Here is a 21617-nt window from a genome sequence, read left to right on the forward strand (position 1 = left end):
GAAGCACTATTATTCTATGTAATAATTTATAGTGCTTATTATAATTTAATAAGAACAACTAATATTTCTCAACACAAAACTACGAGACTTCAATAGGATGTAGCTGATCTGTAATATTTTAAGAGCATGGATAACAGCAGGTAAATTTCGCAAACCATGTGGGACCTGAAAGCTACAATTTTCATTATAATTGAACCTATCACGACTATTCTGCTGTCTACGGCGATGGACGGGTACTGTGAGACGTAAATTGGTACGTGAGGAAGAGTTTGCCCCTTGGAAAAAAAGGTAACTGGGAATATTTCACATATGTACTAATTCATATTCAACATATTGACTTTAAGCATTAAGTCATATATGTGCTGTCTTGTGTGAGAGCGGGTTGAATGGGGATATTAATAGAATATTCATACTATAAACACGAAACAGAACACGAAACAATGAGTATAAATTGGATAAGTTATAGCTTTAGGAAAAAGACCTGGGTAAATACTGGTTTGGTAACAGGGGGTAACGCTGAGATACATGATAGTTCATGCTCTGTGTTGCTCACCTTTGGTACATGCAAATAGCTGATGGTGGGTTTCATTTATTCCTATGCTTGATAAACGATCCTTGGTTGGACTCTAAATACAAAACTTCTAGATAAGTAAGGGGAATAAATAGGATCTTCTGAATATTAATGGAGTTACAATATTGATGTGTATAAAACATGATGCCAGATCGAAGCCGCTAAATCTCACTTGGGTAACGAAAATACATGAGGCCAGATAAGGACCGTTTAATCTCACTTGGGTAACGAAAATACAGGAGGCCAGATAAGGACCGTTTAATCTCACCGCAGTAACGAAAATACATGAGGCCAGATAAGGACCGTTTAATCTCACCGCGGTAACGAAAATACATGAGGCCAGATAAGGACTGTTTAATCTCACCGCGGTAACGAAAATACATGAGGCCAGATAAGGACCGTTTAATCTCACTGAGGTAACGAAAATACACGAGGTCAGACAAGGACTGTTTAATCTCACTGGGGTAACGAAGATACATGAAACCAGATAAGGACCGTTTAATCTCACTGAGGTAACGAAAATACAGGATGCCAGGTAGGGAACCCTCACCATTGTAACTCAAAACAAGTAAGCCAGATAAGGACCATCGAAAAAAGCAAAACGGTCCTTATCTGGCCTACTTTCCACTATCATCTTGATGCCAAGCTCACTCACCGTGAGAGACAACATAGCTCTTGCCAGGCTTACTTCTTCACTATGACAGACAACATAGCTGGATATCAGCCTCACTCATTATGAGGGACAACATAGTTGGTTGCAAGGCTCACTCACTGTGAGAAACAACATAGCTGGAAGCCTGGCTCTCTCACTGAGAGGGACAACAAAGCTGGCTTCCAGGTTCTCTCACTGTGAGAGACAACTAAGCTTGCTGTCAGGCTCATTCACAGTGAGAGACAACTTAGCTGGCTGCCAAGCTCACTCACTGGCAGAGACAAAGTAGCTGGCTGCCAGGCTCACTCGCCCTGAGATATAACATAGCTGACTGCCAGACTCACTCACTCACATTCAAAGAAAACATAGCTTTAAGCCTGACTCAATCACTGTGAGAGACAACATATTGCTGGCTGTGTGGCACACTCACTGTCAGAGAGAACATAGTTGTAAGCAAGGCTTATTCACCATGATAGACATCATAGCTGGCTACTAGGCACACTCACAGTGAGATACAACATAGCTGGTGGCCAGGCTCACTCACTCTGAAAGACCACATTGCTGACTGCCTCGCTCACTTACCGTGAGAGACAACATAGCTGGCTATCAGGTACACTCACCATGAGAGACACAATAGTTTTCTGCCAGGCACACTAACTATGAGATACATCATAGTTGGCTGCCAGACTCAATCACTGTGAGAGACAACATATAGCTGGCTGCCAGGTTGACGGACGAATTGAGACTACATAGCTGACAACCAGGTTAATTAACTTCGCTATACAAAGCAGCTGGATGCCAGGTTCTCTCACTGTGAGATACGACATAGCGGATTTAAAGGTTCTCTCACCGTGAGAGACAACATAGCAGATTTAAAGGTTCTCCGACCGTGAGAGAAAATATAGCTGATTTAAATGTACTCTCAACGTAGGAGACACAATTGCAGGCTTCAAGGCTCACCCAACGTGAGAGACAATATAGCTGGCTGCAATGTTAACTCACTGTGATAGACAACTTGGCTGGCTACTAAGTTCACTTACTGAGAGGCAACATAGCGGACTGCCAGGGTCACTCACCGTGAAAGACAACATAGTTGGCGGCCAGGCTCACTCACTGTGAGACAACATATCTGGCTAACAGGTTCACTCACTGTGAGAGACAACATAGCTGGATTCCTGGCTTACTCACCGTGAAAGACAACATAGCTAGCTGCCAGTCTCACTCAATGTGAGTCAACATAGATAGCTGCCAGGTTCAATCACAGTGAGAGACAACATAGCTGGCAGCCTGTCTCACTCTCTGTGAGAGACACAATATAGCTTTCTGTCTGGCTCACTCACTGAGAAAGACAACATATCTTGCCGCCAAGTTCACTTACTGTAAGAGATAACATAGCTTGCTGCCAAGCTCACTAACTGTAAGAGACAACATATAGCTTGCTGTCTGGTTGACTGACTGTGAGAGAACACATAGCTGGCGACTAAGCTCACTCACTCTGAAAGGCAACATAGCTGTAACCTTGCTCACTCACTGTGAAAGACACCATATTGCTGGCTGAATGGCTCACTCACTGTGAGGAACAACATAGCTAGCCGACAGGTTCACTCACTATGATGGACAACACAGCCGGCTCACTCATTGTGAGAGACAACATGTCTTGCTGCTAGACTCACTCACTGTGAGAGACAACATAGCAGGCTGCCTGGTTCACTCACTGTGAGAGACAATTTATAGCTGGTTGTCTGGCTCAGTTAATGTGAGATACAACATAGCTGGCTATCAGGTACACTCACTGTTGAGAAACACCATAGCTGCTGCTTGGCTCACTAACCATGAGAGACAACATAGCTGGCTACCAGGTTCAATCACTGTGAGAGACAACATACAGCTGGCTGCCAAGTTGACTGACGAAGAGAAACAACTTGGCTGACATCCAGGTAAATTTAATTTGAGAGACAACATAGCTGGATGCCAGGTTCTCTCACCATGGGAGACAACGTAGCTAATTTAAAGGTTCTCTCACCATGAGAGACAACATAGCTTATTTTTTACATTTATTTTATATTTATAAATTTATTTTATATTTATAATTTTTTTTTATTTTATAAATTTATTTATAAAAAAAAGTTTCAAAAACTGTTGGCATTCTTTCTAAGATCAGATATTATGTACCCCGCCCTGCCCTGGTGACTCTCTATTACTCCCTCATCTATCCATATCTCAACTATGGTATTTGTGCTTGGGGTTCTACTACCCAAAATCATTTACGTCCTCTAATTACTCAACACAAAGCTGCTATTAGGACAATATCCAACTCTGGCCCCAGACATCACTCGGTACCCTTACTCAAATCTCTGAATATGTTAGATATTAAGTCACTGCACATTCTCTCTTGTGTATTATACATATATAAAACGCTGAACTGTAATGCCAATCCTGACCTCAAAAGCTTCATTGAAGGTTGTAACAGAACCCATGAGCACCACACCAGAAATAAATACAGTTTTGATATTCCTAGAGTACGACTTAATCAAACTAGAAATGCTCTACAAATCAAGGGACCCAGAATGTGGAATGATCTTCCCAACCATGTTAAAGACTGTACCTCTCTCAACCAGTTTAAGATAAAAACTAAACACTACCTAATAAATTCCCTGTAACCTACCTTACCCCTCTATTGTCAACCCGTGTCTGTTATTTTTATTTTTTTCTTAATCAACACTGTTTGTCAACCTATTGTATTTGTGCTGCATTTTCAGTCATGTTCCCCCTTTTTTTTATCTTTATTTGTATTTGCTCTCAACACATTTTATTCTTTATGCTCAATTAGTATTAAGTTATAGATATTAATGTTTTTCCTGCCCGAAACGCATTGCGTAATAGTGGCTTTAGGCATTGTATGTACTAGCTCTATCTATATATCGATCCATTAATGTAACATCACTTGTATGTATGTACCTTTCCTGAATAAACATATTTATATTTATTTATTTATATTTATATTTATTTAAAAGTTATTTTCCCTTTGAGAGACAACATAGCTGATTTAGAGGTTCTCTCACCATGAGAGGCAACATAGTTGGATGCAAGGTTCTCTCACCGTGAGAGACAACATAACTGACTTAAAGGTTCTCTTACCTGCTTAATACCTGCTTGATGGGGTTCTGGGAGGTCTTCTACTCCCCAAGCCCGGCCCGAGGCCAGGCTTGACTTGTGAGTTTGGTCCACCAGGCTGTTGCTTGTCGCTGCCCTCAGGCCCACATACCCATCCGGCACTCCTTGAAGAAAACAATCTAGTTTTCTCCTGAAGATGTCCACGGTTGTTCCGGCAATATTTCTGATGCTCGCTGGTAGGACGTTGAACAACCGCGGACCTCTGATGTTTATACAGTGTTCTCTGATTTTGCCTATTACACCTCTGCTCTTCACTGGTTCTATTCTGCATTTTCTTCCATATCGTTCACTCCAGTACGTTGTTATTTTACTGTGCAGATTTGGGACCTGTCCCTCCAGTATTTTCCATGTGTATATTATTTTGTATCTCTCTCGTCTCCTTTCTAGTGAGTACATGTGGAGAGCTTTGAGACGATCCCAAAAATTTAGGTGCTTTATCTCGTATATGCATGCCGTATATGTTCTCTGTATTCCATCTATTTCAGCAATCTCTCCTGCTCTGAACGGGAAAGTGAGTACTGAGCAGTACTCAAGACGGGACAACACAAGTGATTTCATGAGTACAACCATTGTGATGGGATCTCTGGACTTGAAGGTTCTCGTAATCCATCCTATCATTTTTCTGGCTGACGCAATACTTGCTAGGTTATGCTCCCTAAACGTTAGGTCGAGACAAATCCTTAACATGCTGTTTTCCTACTATGGGCAGATTTGATTGTGTTTTGTATCCTGTATTATGTTTCAGTTCCTCATTTTTGCCGTATCTGAGTACCTGGAATTTATCACCGTTAAACATCATGTTAGTTCTGCTGGCCAATCGAAAACTTTGTTAATGTCTGTAGTTTTTCAATGTCTTCAGCAGAGGTAATTTTCATGCTGATATTTGTATCATCTGCAAAGAATGACACGAAGCTGTGACTTGTATTTTTGTCTATATCAGATATGAGAATAAGGAACAGCAGTGTTGCAAGGACTGTACCTTGAGGTACAGAGCTTTTAACTGCGCTCGGACTCGATTTTACTTGATTGACTGTTACTCTTCGTGTTTGTTTGATAGGAAATTGAGTATCCAGCGTCCTACTTTACCAGTTATACCCATTAACCTCATTTTGTGTGCAATCTCTCCATGGTCACATTTGAATGCCTTACAGTGAGAGACAAAAAAGCTTATTTAAAAGTTCTCTCACCGTGAGAGAAACAATTGCTGGCTGCCAGGCTCACCCACCGTGAGAGATAGCATAGCTGGCTGCAAGGCTCACCCACTGTGAGAGACAGCATATCTGCAGGCAGACGCACTCACCGTGAGAGACAATATAGGTGGCTTGCAGGCTCACTCCATCACCATGAGACAAAAGAACTGTATTCCAGGCTCACACATTATGAGAGACAACATAGCTGGCTGCAAGGCTCACTCACTGTGAGAGACACTATAGCTGGCAGCCTGGCTCTCTCAATGTGAGAGTCAACATTTATGGTTTCCTTGTTCATTCACTGTGAGAGACAACATAGCTTGCTGCTAAGCACACTCACCTTGAGAGACAACATAGCTGGCTGTCAGGCTCACTCACAGGCAGAGAGCACATAGCCTACTCCGAGGCTCACTCGCCGTGAGAGACAACATAGCTGGCTGCCAGACTGACTCACTCTGAAAGACAACATAGCTGGCAGCCTGGCTCACTTAATGTGAGAGACAACATATAGCTGGCTGCCAGGCACACTCACTGTGAGAGACAATTAATAGCTGGCTGCCTGGCTCATTCACCGTAAGAGACAATATACCTGGCTATCATATACGCTTAATGGGAGAGACACTGAATCTGGCTGCCTGGCTCACTAACCGTGAGAGTGTTACGGCCCTTTTGGGTCGCAACCGGGTTCTGCTCTGATGTTATTAGAGTTTGGGTATCCGGCCCCAGGCTAGTAGTGGCTTTCAAGGGGTGCGTTCCGTAACCCAAGTCAAATTAAAGGGGAAGGGATACAAATGCTCTGCTTTTGTATATATATTGCTACCACCTCCATAAATATATCACAGTCACAGGCGGGGTTGCTATAACTACACTTATTATATACAGATTAGTCTTCCTCTGAAGACACAGGATGCTCCACGGTGCTCACGATGAGTAGCCCTGGTTCTCTTCTTTGTGGTCCACAATGAATCCTATGATTCTCTCGGCGAATCTACCCCGGCCACAGGCCAGCCAAATTACAGTCCCACTGGGTGCACCGTCGTGGAGGCCTTCAACCACAAATCCAGCCTGTAGCTGGCAGGTTCCGATCGGCTCCGCTGTGTAGGCCACTCCACGACCGATACTAGGGTTGCGAGCCCTAGGCAGGAGCCTCGTGTGATTCCGCAGATCACTCTCCTCTCTCCGCACCACAGTTGCTAGTCTCTTCCACCAGCCAGCCCCCAGATAAGACGATTTCTGGTACTGCCACGTCACAGGCAGGCTAAGACACTCAACAGTGTTCGTCCGGGGGTGACTCACAGCTTCTGCAGGAAACACGTGGAGAGACTTTGGCTGCCTTGGGTAGACTGCCTCATCGTCCGATACAGTAGTCCCAGGTCGACTCTGTAATCAGACACGTCATTAGTACTAGGGACACTCTAGGGCACCTCACTTACAGGCTTAGACACAAACGTCCACCTATCCACTCCATAGATGGCGTTGCTGTCTAAGCGCCACCTCACCAGAGGTCAGCAGCGGCTATGATATTAGCTGGTTAAGACGAGAATCCAGCACCCATGGCTGGTATATCCCGTCCTCGCTAGATGGCCTCGTCCATTTGGAGGGGGTTTCGGGAGCCGACCCACAGATGGCGTTGTCGTCACTGCTCCGTGCTCGGACACTGGACTCGGGTCCGTAACAGAGAGGCAGCATAACTGGCAGCCAAGCTCAATCACTGTGAGAGAAAACGAATAGCTGGGTGCCAGGCTTACTCACCGTGAGAAACAACATAGCAAGGGGCGGTGCTGACTTACAGTGAGAGACAACATAGCTGGCTGCCAGGCTCACTCAGTGTGAGAGACAACATTGCTCTTTTAAAGGTTCTCTAGACGTAAGAGATACCATTACTGGCTGCATGGCTAACCCACCGTGAGAGACAGCATAGCTGGCTTTAAGTCTCACTTACTGTGAGAGACAATATAGTTGTCAGCCAGGCGCACTCACCGTGAAAGACAACATAGCTGGCGGCAAGGTTCACTCACTGTGAGAGGCAACATAGCTGGCTGCCTGGCTCACTTACTGTGAGAGAACATTGCTGGCTGCCAGGCTCACTCGATCATCATGAGACACAACATAGCTGGGGTGCCAGGCTCACTCACTGTGAGCGACAACATAGCTGGCGGCCAAACTAACTCACTCTGAAAAACAACATTGCTGGCAGCCTGGTTCTGTCACTGTGAGTTACAACATATTGCTGGCTGTCTGGCTCACTCATTGTGGAAGATAACATAGCTGGCCGATAGGTTCATTCACTGTGAGAGACAACACAGCTTGCAGAAAGACTCACTCTCCGTGATAGACAACATTGCTGGCTACTAATCTCACTCACTGAGAGGCAACATATCTGGCTGCCTGGGTCACTCACCGTGATAGACAGCATAGTTGGCTGTCTATCACGGTGAGTGATAGACAACACATATGTTGTCTCTCACGCACGGTAAGAGACAACATAGGTGGCTATCTGGTTCACCTACTGTGAGAGACAACATAGCTGGATTCCAGACTTACCGTGAAAGACAACATAGCAGGCTGCCAGTCTCACTCACTTTGAGAAACAACATAGATGGCTGTTAGGTTCAGTTAAAATGAGAGATGTCATAGCTGGCTTCCAAGCTCTTTCTCTGTGAGAGACAACATAGCTGGCAGACTGTCTCACTCACTGTGAAAGACAACATACCTGCCGACAGGCTCACTCACTGTGAGAGACAACATAGCTGGCTGCCTGGTTCACTCACCGTGAGAGACAACATAGTTGTCTGCCAGGCTTACTCACCCTGAGACAACATATCTTGCTGCCAGGCTCACGCTCCGTGAGAGACAACATAGCTGGCTGCCAGGCTAATTCAGCGTGAGAGCCACGCAACATAGCTGGCTGTCAGGCTCACTCACTGTATGAGACAACATTGCTGGCTGCAAGGCTTACACACCGTGAGAGACAACATAGCTAGCTGCGGCGCTGACTCACAGTGAGAGACTATCTTGAGGTTATCTTGAGATGATTTCGGGGCTTTAGTGTCCCCGCGACCCGGTCCTCGACCAGGCCTCCACCCCCAGGAAGCAGCCCGTGACAGCTGACTAACACCCAGGTACCTATTTTACTGCTAGGTAACAGGGCATAGGGTGAAAGAAACTCTGCCCATTGTTTCTCGCCGGCGTCCGGGATCGAACCCGGGACCACAGGATCACAAGTCCAGCGTGCTGTTCGCTCGGCCGACCGGCTCTCAACATAGAGACAACATAGCTCGCTGCCAGGCGCTCTCATTGTGGGCAATAACATTGCTGGCTTTGTGGCTCGCTAACCGTGAGATTCAACATAGCGGGCTGCCACGCTCACTCACCGTGAGACAGCATATCAAGCTGCTTAGCTCACTCAATGTCAGAGACAACATAGCTTGCTGCCAGGCACACTCACCGTGAGAGACAACATAGCTGGCTGCCAGGCTCACTCACTGTAAGAGACAGCATAGCTGGCTGCAAAGGTCACTCACCGTGAGAGACAACATAGCTGGCTACGGTGCTCACTCACAGTGAGAGACAACATAGCTGGCTGCCAGGCTCACTCCCCGTGAGAGATAACATTGCTGGCTGCAAAGCTCACTCACCGTGATCGTGAATACAATTACCCTCACACAGTGAGAATACAATTACTCATCTACGAGTCTAACACCTGCAGTATTTTTATTTATTCCATTATAGAGTGCCACCAATTATCATATTATATTCACAAGTTCCGAATCTTGTTAACAAGGAGTAACTACACTAGTCCATCCTATTTTGTACAATTCTTCACTCCCTTGATATTCAACTCCCTACTATCCTACCATGAGACAACCTGCAACCATGCACTGCAATTCGTTATTAGTGGCACCAGACTGTTTTATTGTGGATTCAATACTTGTCGTGCGAGTGATAACGCATAGGATTTTTAGAGAACTATGTATTTGTATTATGTATTGTGTGTCCCCTCACGTTACTCATCATATCGACTTGATCAAAGATAAACGTCCAGAGATATTTGTAGCCAAGTTTTATACGAACTGTGGCAATTTGTCTTAGTATTCTGATCGTGTTACTTGCCCCCTACAAGTGTTTTGTTTGATACATTTTATTGTAATAAACAATTGATCTGCTTGTTCCTGTTTGCATCCTTCTGTTGTCTTCAAATCGTATCTAATTATATTTTTTATAACCTTATCTGATAATCCAAACATATGGCCAACAATGTCTTTATTTACTTATTGTTTAGCAAGAGCATCAACTTTATTACGTTCTTGCAGTTTAGTTTTTGATAGGAACCATAATAATTGGATCTTAGCCTCGTATTAGGTATGCATAGGTAACTTAAAATAATTATTAGGAGAGAGTGGTAAACCTTAAAGACTAAATAAGACTATGAATGGGTATAAGGATAAAGATTTGTGATAAGACAGAGAAAGGAATGGTGCCCAACCACATGGAAAATCGGGGATTGAACACCGACCTGCAGGAAGCGAGTCTGTCGTTATACCGTGCCGCCCAGTTGGTTGGGCAGTAAGGTATACCTATCCATTTCTCGCATAAAAATAACATTTTTGTCTTTTCTTATTTATGCAGCTTCCATCAGGAAATAGTTTTACTATGTCATATATATATTATTATTAAGAAAAAACTTTTACCAAAAGTAATATCTTGTAATGTAACTTTTTATACAATAACTTTCCGTATATTTAAATTTTATCTGTGATCAAACTTTCCATCAACTTAATACAAAAAAGAATCTTTCTTCACTTTTCTTAACTAACATTATACTTCGTGAGTAAGAAAAATAGTTAAAGATTATTTCTTCACAATATTATTAAACAAAAGGAACTCTCTGAGACATATTTTCACTCCAACGTCACACTCAATGACATCAAGTTTACTCTTCGAAACCTCAAGGATATTCTCAAGAGACTAATGTTTCTCTCAGTTTAATACAAGGTACTAAGTTTAGCGGGTTATTTACATTTACTATGCTTCACATCTCTGATAGTAATATCTCTCTCACAGTACACCACTCTTTAAGTAAGTAGTTCAACCTTTCATAACCAACTTGCATTTCTGTTTATTAATTATTCTGATTAAAATGTATTCTCTCATCTGCTTTATCTTTAACTATTCTCAGAAGAACAGTGCTTTACCCCGCCTGACATAACTTGCAGAACTTACCAAATGTAACTAACTAGCATATCTTATTTAAAGCAGCACCTTATTTTTTCTGAAACAGCATGTCTTCATTTATATATCCCAGACAACACTCTTTCACAATTACAGTTACAATTTTAAACTTTAATATCACATTCACAAACTTATACAGACTTACATATTTACTTATGATGCCCAATTTAACTTATTTTGCATAAATACGTGCAGCAGGTGTCACTGTGTGCTGGGTACGATTTGCTATCTGGGCAAAACGTTTGGCGACACTTGGTGGACGTATCTTCTATATTATCTTGTATATTGACGTACTTATGTTGGGAAGAGCAGGCTCAATCTCTCTTGAAAGAGATTATCGTCACAATATATATATATATATATATATATATATATATATATATATATATATATATATATATATATATATATATATATATATATATATATATATATATATATATATATATATATATTATATCATTAAATATGACCGAAAAAGTAAGATTAATAATTCTAACACGAATTTTCTCAATCTTTCGTACATTTCTTTTCACTGTTGGAGGTAAATCAAAAATCAATTCTCCAAAATTCATTTTTATGAATGATTTTTCATTCAACATAGGAATGTGCCTAAATGCCAACAGCGACTGCCCAGACAGGTACAAGAGGAGTGTTGTTAACGCATATGTCGACCGTGCTCTCAGCCACAGCTCAGAATGGAAGCAAGTCGACGAAGAACTCTGTAGGGTAAGGCAGGTCCTAGTCAACAACGGCTTCTCCAATGGTTTCGTCGAAGACATCATAAGAAGGAAAGTGAAAAGCCATGCAACCTCTGAAGAGACAACTAACACAACACCTATACCCCCAATTAGACTATTTTACAGGAACTTCTTTTTCACAGCTCATAAAACGGAGGAAAGGGTCCTGAAAGATATTGTTAATAGAAACGTTATCCCTACAGACAAAAATCAGAGGATACAACTGACGATTTACTATAAAACCAGAAAAACGGCCAGCCTACTCATGAGAAACTCTCCAGACATAAAACAGAACGCTTTAAAAGAGACTAACGTCGTCTATGCCTTCAAATGCCCTCTTGGGGACTGTAAGCTCCAAAAAACCCAGTATATAGGCAAGATAACAACATCTCTTTCTAGGCGTTTTATCAATATCTATTCAATGGATATTGAATAGAAGTGTTTGTAGAAAGCCTATTGGTCCATATTTCTTGATGCTTCTATATTGGAGCGGAGTCTTGAGGTGGGTAGAATATAGTTGTATATGTTTTTATTAAGGCCTGTCGGCCGTCTATCACTCCATCATAGGAGGACGTAATGTATGGGGGGTTTGATAGGGCTGGTAAGAGCCCGACTTTGGTTAGAAGACACATAAAATGCTTAAAACACAACTATATTCTACCCACCTCAAGACTCCGCTCCAATATAGAAGCATCAAGAAATATGGACCAATAGGCTTTCTACAAACACTTCTATTCAATATCCATTGTTTCGTGTTCTGTCTTGTGTTGATGAAATTAATACCCTATTAATACTCTTGTTCTGTCTTGTGTTGATGAAATTAATATCCTATTAATACCACACTTTGTTCTGTCTTGTGTTAATGCCACATCACCCCTTCCACCTCACTCAAATGTAGATATAAAATCGGAGATACGTAAGTTCTATTCAGTTGTGTATTTGTGAACTAAAGTCTTTGAAAATGTAATAAGTTTTACGAAACGCGCCCGTGTCGCGTCAGACTAGAAATAAAAATGAATTTTGGAGAATTGATTTTTGATTTACCTCCAACAGTGAAGCGTAATGTACGAAAGATTGAGAAAATTCGTGTTAGAATTATTAATCTTACTTTTTCGGTCATATTTAATAATATATGTCTACAGGAAAGACTGCTACCAAAATATACTAATATATATATATATATATATATATATATATATATATATATATATATATATATATAATATATATATATATATATATATATTATTAAATATGACCGAAAAAGTAAGATTAATAATTCTAACACGAATTTTCTCAATCTTTCGTACATTTCTTTTCACTGTTGAAGGCAATTCAAAAATCAATTCTCCAAAATTCATTTTTATATCTACTCTGACGCGACACTTGAGCACACACATTTCGTAAAACTTATTACATTTTCAAAGACTTTACACATACACAACTAAATAGAACTTACATATCTCCGATTTGTTTATATCTACATTTGAGTGAGGTGGATGGGGTGAGGTGGAATTTAATAGGGTATTAATTTCATCAACACAAGACAGAACACGAAACAATGGGTATTGAAATGGAAGTGATTGTAGAAAGCCTATTGGTCCATATTTCTTTATGCTTCTATATTGGAGCGGAGTCTTGAGGTGGGTAGAATATAGTTGTGCATTAATTGGCTGTTGATTGCTGGTGTTGACTTCTTAATGTGCAGTGCCTCGCAAACGTCAAGCCGTCTGCTATCGCTGTATCTATCGATGATTTCTGTGTTGTTTACTAGGATTTCTCTGGCGATGATTTGGTTGTGGGAAGAGATTATATGTTCCTTAATGGAGCCCTGTTGCTTATGTATCGTTAAACGCCTAGAAAGAGATGTTGTTGTCTTGCCTATATACTGGGTTTTTTGGAGCTTACAGTCCCCAAGTGGGCATTTGAAGGTATAGACGACGTTGGTCTCTTTTAAAGCGTTCTGCTTTGTGTCTGGAGAGTTTCTCATGAGTAGGCTGGCCGTTTTTCTGGTTTTATAGTAAATCGTCAGTTGTATCCTCTGATTTTTGTCTGTAGGGATAACGTTTCTATTAACAATATCTTTCAGGACCCTTTTCTCCGTTTTATGAGCTGTGGAAAAGAAGTTCCTGTAAAATAGTCTAATAGGGGGTATAGGTGTTGTGTTAGTTGTCTCTTCAGAGGTTGCATGGCGTTTCACTTTCCTTCTTATGATGTCTTCGACGAAACCATTGGAGAAGCCGTTGTTGACTAGGACCTGCCTTACCCTACAGAGTTCTTCGTCGACTTGCTTCCATTCTGAGCTGTGGCTGAGAGCACGGTCGACACATGCGTTAACAACACTCCTCGTGCACCTGTTTGGGCAGTCGCTGTTGGCATTTAGGCACATTCCTATGTTCGTTTCCTTAGTGTAGACTGCAGTGTGGAAACCTCCGCTCTTTTCCATGACTGTTACATCTAGAAAGGGCAGCTTCCCATCCTTTTCCATCTCGTAAGTGAAACGCAGCACGGAACTCTGCTCAAATGCCTCCTTCATTTCTTGCAGATGTCTGACATCAGGTACCTGTGTAAAAATGTCGTCAACATACCTGCAGTATATGGCCGGTTTCAATGAACTTGAAACCGGCCATATACTGCAGGTATGTTGACGACATTTTTACACAGGTACTTGATGTCAGACATTTGCATGAGCTGAAGGAGGCATTTGAGCGGAATTCTGTGTTTCGTTTCACTTACGAGATGGAGAAGGATGGGAAGCTGCCCTTTCTAGATGTAACGTTCATGGAAAGGAGCGGAGGTTTCCACATTGCAGTCTACACTAAGGAAACAAACATAGGAATGTGCCTCAATGCCAACAGTCACTTCCCAGACAGGCACAAGAGGAGTGTTTTTAACACTTATGTCGACCGTGCTCTCAGCCACAGCTCAGGATGGAAGAAAGTCGATGAAGAACTCTGTAGGGTAAGGCAGGTCCTAGTCAACAACGGCTTCTCCAATGGTTTCGTTGAAGACATCATAAGAAGGAAAGTGAAACGCCATGCAACCTCTGAAGAGACAACTAACACAACACCTGTACCCCCTATTAGACTATTTTACAGGAACTTCTTTTCCACAGCTCATAAAACGGAGGAAAGGATCCTGAAAGATATTGTTAATAGAAACGTTATCCCTACAGACAAAAATCAGAAGATACAATTGACGATTTGCTATAAAACCAAGAAAACTGGAAACCTGCTCATGAGAAACTCTCCAGACACAAAGCTGATCGCTTTGAAAGAAACCAATGTCGTCTATGCCTTCAAATGCCCACTTGGGGACTGTAAGCCTCAAAGAACTCAGTATATAGGCAAGACAACAACATCTCTTTCCAGGCAATTAATGATGCATAAGCAACAGGGTTCCATTAAGGAACATATAATCTCTTCCCACAACCAGACCATCACCAGAGAAATCTTAACCAAAAACACGGAAATCATCGATAGATACAGCGATAGCAGGCGGCTTGATATCTGCGAGGCACTACACATTAAGAAGTCAACAAAAGCAATCAACAGCCAATTAATGCACAACTATATTCTACCCACTTCAAGACTCCGCACCAATATAGAAGCAAAAAGAAATATGGGCTAATAAGCCCTTTGCATTTACTTCCATTCTTCCCCTTTAACTTTACCCAATAATAGCCAATATTTCGTGTTCTATCTTGTGTTGAAATTTTATTTTCACCTCATCCAAAACTGTTGTAACATATCACCTCACCCAAATGCAGGTATATAAAATGAAAAGCCGTTTGAATTATAGCATAGTAAGAAATCTGTTTTAGTGGTTGCAGGTTATAGTTGAGTATGTGTAAACTAAAGTCTTTGAAAATGTAATGAGTTATTGCGAAACGCGTTAAAGTGCCACGTCAGACTAGAAATAAAAATGAATTTTGGAGAACTGATTTTTCAATTATCATCGACAGTGAAAAGAACCATAAGAAATATTGAGAAAATTCGTGTTAAAATTATTAATCTTACTTTTTCGGTCATATTTAATAATATATATATATATATATATATTTATATATATATATATATATATATATATATATATATATATATATATATATATATATATATATATATATATATATATGTCGTACCTAGTAGCCAGTACGTACTTCTCAGCCTACTATATAAGGCCCGATTTGCCTAATAAGCCAAGTTTTCCCAAATTAATATATTTTTTTAATTTTTTTCTTATGAAATGATAAAGCTACCTATTTCATTACGTATGAGGTCAATTTTTTTTTATTGGAGTTAAAATTAACATAGATATATGACCGAACCTAACCAACCCTACCTAACCTAACCTAACCTATCTTTGTAGGTTAGGTTAGGTTAGGTATCTGAAAAAGTTAGGTTAGGTTAGGTAGTCGAAAAAACATTAATTCATGAAAACTTGGCTTATTAGGCAAATCAGGCCTTGCATAGTAGGCTGAGAAGTGTGTTCTGGCTACTAGGTACGACATATATATATATATATATATATATATATATATATATATATATATATATATATATATATATATATATATATGCATATATGTCGTACCTAGTAGCCAGAACGCACTTCTCAGCCTACTATGCAAGGTCCAATTTGCCTAATAAGCCAAGTTTTCATGAATTAATTGTTTTTCGACTACCTAACCTAACCTAACCTAACCTAACTTTTTTCGGCTACCTAACCTAACCTAACCTATAAAGATAGGACAGGTTAGGTTAGGTTAGGTAAGGTTGGTTAGGTTCGGCCATATATCTACGTTAATTTTAACTCCAATAAAAAAAAATTCCCCTCATACATAATGAAATGGGTAGCTTTATCATTTAATAAGAAAAAAATTAGAGAAAATATATTAATTCAGGAAAACTTGGCTTATTAGGCAAATCGGGTCTTGCATAGTAGGCTGCGAAGTGCGTTCTGGCTACTTGGTACGACATATATATATATATATTGTTACGGTGCTTTCCTAATTCTTTCGTTTGCCGGCTTAAAGAGTCATATCAGCTCTCCCTACTGATTCTCCGAGGTTCAGGGAGTCTATTGACATATGTGGTGACCAGACCGGCTGCCAGTAAAAGGGAAGGAAGTTATATTATAAGTTGTAAATAAAGGAAAATTGGCGCCCTGTTATAAAATGAAACAGTATCCCCTACGGCAGATATGACCTTTTGGAAGGGACACTAGCCGATCGCGGATTGGGCGACTTAGGTCGCGGGCGACCAATCAGGGCCCGCCATGACGTCACCGAGTGCCCCGGGCGGCGCCAACGTCAGAGTTGTTCTGACCTTGGAAGCGACAGGACGCGCCTCGGTCTGCTCTCAAGGATTGGAGGCTCTGCAAGCCTTGTTCAGTGGATTGAGCTGGCCATCGCAGCCCATCATAGTTATTGGAGACCCTGCGCTTCTGGGAAGCAAAAGAGCAACCAAGTTCAGTGAGCAGAGAAGTGCCAAACTTGGAAAATAGTCGGCGACGACGCTGGGCGGCGCCGCTGGCTGGACGTTGAGGTCTGGAAGGTGGGCGGGCAGGCCTAGCTGTGACTGGGGTCACATCCACTGAGAATCTTGGAAGGACGACACCGTGCCTAGGACAAGGAGCAACGCCTTGTGGGAGAGGCGAGTGTGGGGGAAAATAGTGATTAGCTCAGCGCCCATCGATGAACCAGGATTGGGGCAGCTGAATCTCAGGGATTGGAACGGCGACGACGCGAAGGCTTCACGACACCTGAGGACCTGTGGAACGCCCTGGATCGTCAAGGATCGACCCAAGGAAGCGTGGGAACCTCACACCATCGAGGGACAGGCGTCGTGAGCCAGGAATGTAAGGTAGATCATTTTCCCTCCCATTACCCCTTGTATGAGTAGGCTAGTTAGGCCACAATATTTGCTTGTGTATGTGGCAGCAAGACTTTATTACTTTAATAGTAGAATAGGCTGCAAGGCAGCTTGTGTCCAGGACTGTCAGAGAGGACAGTGTGTATGGATGACAGGACAGTGAAGAAGAGGCGCCGACGTGGTGAAGAGGTCCTCCTGTGAGAGTGTGAGACTCCTGTCTTTCTGCCCAGTTGAAGGAGTGTTGGATGGTCGTGGAAGAAGAGGCTGACGATCTCCAGACTCATTATCCATATTCCATATTCATGTATTACTTGTGATTGTGTGTGTGTGTTCATGTAATTTGCATCAGTAAATCCACACATTTTATTACTGTGTTTGAGTGTGCCTCCATTTATGATATTTCTCTATGAGCATACATTTCTGGCTACAAACAATATATAATACACCCACTGAACTGCATTGCTGGGGTGCAGTTATAATAACCCAGCTGGCGACCTTGCTAAGAGGAAGATAGAGAAGACAGGCGGGAAAGGAGTTCCTGCAACCTTTTTTTGTCTGGCAGGCAAGACTCAGGGAGGTTATGGTTATAGGTAAGCCTGAGTCTTCCTTCACTCCCCCACGGGTCTAGGCCGGAACTGTTAGCAGCAGTTTCCCCGTGTTTGACTGAAGGGCTTCCAGGGTGAATCAGTGGCACCCCTTTTGGTGGAAGCAAAGACCTGCGGAGGTGGGCATTGTTGGTCCTCTCTTGTGTGACCAAGGAGACTCCGGTCAATCCAGGGAGTCGGAGGGCTGAGTATTTGGGCCTTTTGAGCCCCTAGCAGTTAAGTGTTAGCAGAGCCCCGGACCACCCACCCCCACGTGACAGGGAACTGCCGACCTTGCCAGGATTCGAACCCCGGTACCCAAGAACTGGGAACTTCGCCAGGAAGCGTGGATCAAGCTACAGTGTGGACCAAATTTCAAGACAAGTGTTGCCAGGGTACTAATACAGTGTGGCCAGTGAATTCAGTAGTACTGTTACTCAACTGGCTAAGGGACTCAAACGGTGAAATTAGTGCCTACTAACTTGTCTGGGCTGTCGTGTATGCTCAATGATATAGAGATGGAGGAGGACAAAGTAAAGAAATTTATTGACACAAGGGACGAGAGAATTTTGGAGGAGTGTACCAAGGCCCAGCTCCAACAAGTGGCAAACCACTTTGGGATCAGGTTGAGGACGACTAAGGTAGCGGAGCGAAGGATAGAGATCATGGCACAGCTCACAGCTCGAGAGGAAGCGACGGGAGAGGAGCCATCTCAAGAGGGGCCGTCCCGAGGAGAGCCGTCGCAAGGTGAACCGTCCCGACTAGGGCCTCCCCAAGCGCCTACCAGTGTGGAGAGAATTCACAGTGAACATGGGAGCAGTGGAAGGTCCAGCTGTAGTAAGAGGAGCCTGCAACTGGAAATAATGAAGATGCAACTGGAAGCCCAGCTGCGACGAGAGGAGAGAGAAGCGCAAATGCAGCGAGAGGAACGTGCGGCTGAGCTGCAGCGAGAGGAACGTGCGGCTGAGCTGCAGCGAGAGGAGCGAGAAGCTCGGCTGCAGCGGGAAGAAGGAGAGAGACAACTGCGACTGGAGGAGATAAGGGCAAAGAAAGAAGTTGAATTGCGTCGCGTTGAATGTGGTCTGCCCTCATTACCTGCACGGCGGGATGACCTCAAGGTAAGGGAACGTGACTTACCTACGTTCGAACCACAAGAAGCTGAGGCGTTCTTCGAACACTTTGAACGGATAGCAACTCTGAAGGAGTGGCCGGAAGATGATTGGGCTGCTCTGGTCCAGGGCAGGTTGACTGGTGAGGCCCGGGAAGCCTATAACATGCTGGACCTAGAGGAGTGTACTAGTTATGACGCGATTAAGAATGCGGTTCTCCCTTCATTCCGGCTGACTCCGGAGATGTACCGGAAGCAGTTCAGAGAGTGTACAAGAGCGTCGGGAAAGACTTATGCCGAGACCGCCAGGGATATGGAACGGAAATTCCTACGATGGTTGAAGGCGGAGGAAGCGGAGTCGGTGGATGATATCAAACGACTGATAGTGATGGAGAAGTTCATGTCGGTGCTCCATCCTGAGTTGCGAGTAAGGGTGAGAGAAGCAGGTATTAAGGACCTGAAGGCTGCAGAGGACCGAGCCGACATGCTGGAGGAGGCACTACATATCAGGAGGGAGGGGCCGCCCAGACACTCGCCTTACCCCAGGTCGGGAGGGAACCTTAGGAGTTCAGGAGGAGCGAGGACGGGTGGGGACTCTCCCAAGAGTAGTGTGCCCGATGAAGTAACGTGGTTCAAGAGCTCAAGAGACGCGGGGAGGAAGCCCCAACCTGTGAGCAGTGGACCTAACTCGGGAGCAAGTGCTGCAGTCCCGGATACGACGACAGGGAGTCCAAGGAGGACCCAGGGGACGTCTGCAAGTGGTACCGCCAGAGTGACTAGCGAGTGGCCGCCCAGGGGAGGTGGCCGATGCTACAACTGTGGTGTGAGAGGACATTATGCCCGCGAGTGTGAGGAGCACCAAAGGAATGTAGGATTAATGTTGGAAGAGGAGAGAGTGTTTGTTCACACCCCATATTATAGTGGACCCAACGTGAAGGGTTGGGAAATGAAGTTGGGTGAACATTCCTTCGTTTTCGGGGCCAACGTGAAGTTTGGAAAGTCAGACCCAGTGGAGGTTGCCGTGCTTCGAGATACGGGTGCTGACATAAGTATGGTGACCAGGAGTATTCTCCCCAAAGAATTTAATGATTCACCTGTGGGAGTGGTGAGGATACGCAGTGTGGGGGAGGAATACAGGTTGCCACTTCACGAAGTACAGCTGATTGCCGACTGCGGAGTCGAGAAAGCTATAGTAGCTGTAGCCCCTAAGTTACCCCTCGAGCATGTACAGATGGTGCTGGGTAATGACCTCGGAGGAGGCAGGATACAACCCGATTGGGCCAGGAGTGCTTATGTTGCAAGCAGCGGTACAACCCTGCCGGGTGAGGTATCGGTCGTTCCAGATGATAGAGAGGAAGCCGACTTCGCCAGGGGAAACGTCGCCAGAGACGACGACAACGAGGGCGAGAGTGCAGAGAGGTCGTCGGAGGTAGTGGAAAACCCCGACAAAGCCCTCCGACTAAGCCTGATGATGCGTGTGGAGGAGTGGCGAGGAGCAGCTGTACAAACTCCTGGGGCGGTGAAGAGGCTGCAGACCGCACTCCCTCCATACAGAAACGTGAATAAAGTAAGCTCAGTGGATGAGCGAACGGCAGTGAGGGGCAGAGTGGAGGAGCCACGACGCAGTGCACCCTATGCCGGCCAGATGAATAGTGGTAGGTGCAAGATGAACCACCGTAGTGAGGTGAGCCACAGGGAGGTGGATGAGCCCAACCACGAACCGAAGAAGACGTCTGCAGGGAAGAGAATCTCCTGGAGGAGTGAAGATGTTCGTCGGGAACGAAGGAGCGAATGGTATAGGAAAGGCAATACGAAGAAAGCAGGGAATAGGTACACCCAGGGTAGGCGCCAGCCTAACCAGAGGGGCATTGGGCCATCGCAAAAGCCTAGTGTGGAAGAGAGGAAGCTGCTGGATGGAGTACAGGTTACAAGTGCCACTGTGAGGAGACAACGCACCTATGGGAGAAGAGGAACCGAGAAGAGAGAAGATTGGCGAAGAGGAGATCATGAGAGGAAACATGGAGTACCTGTAGGACGCAGTGGAAATGCAAGACTATCTTGGAGTGCACGACGCGGTGGAGGCGCTGCATGCACTGAATCTTACAGTGGTAACGAGCCGTGGGAGTACACTCGTAGCCACGGAGAGGGGATTTCTTGTAGGTGTTCAGGGAACACCCATCACACCCGGTACTATGCGAGGTGGAGATACAATGAGGCAAGTGACTGGCAAGGTGGTACGAGCCACGTCACCAACTGGAGGAGTGACACTTCAGGAACGGAGGGAGCAAGAGTATAGATTGCCCTCTTGAGTGCTGCTCTTCCGATATGACTCTTATTTTAAGGGGAGGGGTATGTTACGGTGCCCTCTCCTAATTCTTTCGTTTGCCGGCTTAAAGAGTCATATCAGCTCTCCCTACTGATTCTCCGAGGTTCAGGGAGTCTATTGACATATGTGGCGACCAGACCAGCTGCCAGTAAAAGGGAAGGAAG

The sequence above is a fragment of the Procambarus clarkii genome, chromosome 2 (genome assembly GCF_040958095.1).
Source record: "Procambarus clarkii isolate CNS0578487 chromosome 2, FALCON_Pclarkii_2.0, whole genome shotgun sequence".
Classification (NCBI taxonomy): Eukaryota; Metazoa; Arthropoda; class Malacostraca; order Decapoda; family Cambaridae; genus Procambarus; species Procambarus clarkii.